Consider the following 3,411-nt stretch of genomic DNA (forward strand, 5'->3'; position numbering starts at 1 on the left):
CAGTGGCAGGTACAGGGCTGCAGCTTTAATCCAGTGTTGTCCAGACCAGAAGAAATTGACAAGGGTCCTCTGAAGCTCTTGTATCAGACACTTTGGTGGCTGCAAAATCATCAGTCTGTGCCACAGGGTAGAGGCAGCAAGATTATTAGCTACCAGGACCCGTCCCCTATAAGACAGCTGGGGCAGCACCCATTTCCATCTTGACAGTCTGGCACACACTTTCTCCAATACACCCTCCCAGTTCTTTTTCTGAAAGACATCGGAGCCTAGAAAAACCCCCAAAGTCTTCATCCCACCTCTGCCCCACTGAAGCGTCCCTGGTAACCGTGGAACGGACCCTGTTTGAAGCCGACCTGCCCACAGCGCTTCACTCTTACCCCAATTGACTCTAGCTGAGGAGGCCCCCTCATACACCTTTAAAGCGTTTGAGAGAACCTTAACATCCTCACCCCCTGTAATAAAAACTATCACGTCATCTGCATACGCAGACAGTGGTATCGTGGGACCCTTCATTATACCTGGCACTGAGAAACCAGTAGGCTTCGCTCTTAAAAAACAAAGCATTGGTTCAATCGCCAGACTATATAACTGCCCTGAAATTGGGCATCCCTGCCTGATGCCCCTTTGGACAGGGATGGGGAAACTCAAATCGCCCCCCACCTTCACCATACACGAGGCCCCAGCATACAGTAAATTCATCCAAGACAAAAAGACATCCCCAAACCCAAAGGCTTTCATTGTTTTAAACAAGTACTGGTGGTCCACACGATCAAAAGCCTTCTCCTGATCCAAAGAAAGTAAACCCACATTTACATCAGACAGTTAACAAATGTTTAAAACATCTCTTATCAGAAACAAGTTGTCAACAATAGAGCGATCAGGTACACAGTAGGACTGGTCCTTGTGGATCAACAATCCCAGATACTCTTTCAACCTGTTTGAGAGACATTTAGAAACAATTTTGTATTCAGAGCACAGCAAAGCAACAGGTCTACAATTTTTTATGAGAGCCAAATCCCCCTTTTTTGGCAACAGTGAAAGCACCGCACGTTGACAAGATACAGGAAGAGAACCCTCATGAAAAGATTCACACAGCACTTCATAAAAATCCTCCCCAATAGACCCCCAAAGGTGCTTATAAAACTCAGATGGTAAACCATCGATGCCAGGGGCTCGGCCTGTTGAGAGCTGCATAACTGCTGTGGACAGCTCTTGCAGCGTAATGTCAGAGTCCAATGCGACTCTCTGCTCAGGTCCCAATTGAGGAAGACTGTGTAACAACTGTTCAGTACACAGAGAGTCGCAATCCTCCGCCTTATAGAGGGCCGAGTAGAAATCCATGGCATGTTGACGCATTTCCCTGTCATCCGTGGTCACCTTCCCATCAGGGAGACGAAGGCAGACCATCTGTTTACGTTGCAATATCGACTGTCCTAGGTTTTTTTAAAGCGCTAGGAGCATCCATATCCTCAAGGGAAGCGAAACGAGACCTAATCAAGGCACCCTTCACTCGTTCAAGTAGAAACAACCCGAGTTCATGTCTCTTGTCCTGTAAGTTCATGACTAGTCCAGTGTCGTTCTGAGTGAGCAGCTTCAATTTAATAGACTTGATGTCCTGTTCAAGGACCTTGATAGTCTCTTTAACTTCAATTTGAGACAGAGCAGTATACTGTTGACAAAATACTCGTATTTGGGCCTTCCCAACCTCCCACCATTGTCTCAAGGACTCAAAATTCCCTTTTGTAACCCTCCATTTTTCCCAAAACAACAAAAACCTGTCACAAAACATGACATCATGTAACAACTTAACATTAAAATACCAGTAAGGTGATGACCTTCGTGGACAGGACAAGTGAATATCAACAGTAACAATATGATGATCAGAGAAACCCACAGGAGTCATGGCACACTTTCCAACCCTACTACAGTATTGCTCAGATACATACAACCTGTCTAACCTTCCAACCCTACTAAAGTAGTGATCAGATACATACAACCTGTCTAACCTTCCAACCCTACTAGAGTAGTGATCAGATACATACAACCTGTCTAACCTTCCAACCCTACTAGAGTAGTGATCAGATACATACAACCTGTCTAACCTTCCAACCCTACTACAGTAGTGATCAGATACATACAACCTGTCTAACCTTCCAACCCTACTACAGTATTGCTCAGATACATACAACCTGTCTAACCTTCCAACCCTACTAGAGTAGTGATCAGATGCATACAACCTGTCTAACCTTCCAACCCTACTACAGTATTGCTCAGATACATACAACCTGTCTAACCTTCCAACCCTACTAGAGTAGTGATCAGATACATACAACCTGTCTAACCTTCCAACCCTACTAGAGTAGTGATCAGACATAACAACCTGTCTAACCCTGCTGCACTGACACGACCTTCATACATTTTTAACCATGTGCACTGCCTAACTTTCGCATTCCTTACTCTCCACACATCAGAAAGCTCAAACTCAGTTAACAGGCCAGATAGGCAAGTGTCTGACCGCAGGTGAGGTTCTTCAGCAGTAAAATCCACTGTACAGTTCCAGTCACCCCCTAAAACCATACACCCCTCTTGATGACACTGTCTTAAGGTTTCCTTTATTTGATCAAATACAGCGATACGCTCTGTACCCTCATTAGGAGCAGAAACATACAAAAACAACACAAAAAACCATAACATCCACCTTGACCAATAAAACCCAACCCTTGACATTCTCTGTTGTAGATACCACAGTCACCCCTAAGCCTGAGGAAAACAAGATGGCCACCCCAGCACTGAAATTAGTACCATGACTGAGTATATGCTGCCCCTCCCACCACATACCCCAGTCAACCTCATTTTCCTCATCACTATGTGTCTCCTGTAGGAAAACTACATTAAGCCTTTTGTTTTATTACTTCTAATACCCAAGTCCTCTTATTCCTGTCCCTTCCCCCATTAATACTGACAGAACCAACCCTTAGTACCTCCATGTAGAAAAGAGAAAGGAAAAGCAGAAGAAACCACAGAGAAACCAAGGAGAAAAAAGACACCCTATGAAGCATGATCATCATCATTATTTTAATCTTCTCTTAACCTGACCACGTTTCCCACCACCTTTTGCTGCAACAGTAGTAATACATTTCCTCAAGCGAAACCGCTTCTTCTCACTCAATTGCTGACCTCACAAACTTATCAACGTCAAAATAATCTGCCAGTTTGACAGATTTCCCAAAAGTCTGATCCAGAAACTAATTTACCTCCTCTAGATCGTAAACTGAGTCCTCACCAGCAGCTGTCATATCAAAAGAGATATCCATATCCTTCTCCTGATCCTCAGCTGAGACCACAGACAACTGACTCCCCTCTACCACATCCCTTTCAACACTCCCCACTTGCACCTCATCACTCATACCA

This window comes from Oncorhynchus gorbuscha, linkage group LG05 (assembly GCF_021184085.1).
Source record: "Oncorhynchus gorbuscha isolate QuinsamMale2020 ecotype Even-year linkage group LG05, OgorEven_v1.0, whole genome shotgun sequence".
NCBI classification, from domain to species: Eukaryota; Metazoa; Chordata; class Actinopteri; order Salmoniformes; family Salmonidae; genus Oncorhynchus; species Oncorhynchus gorbuscha.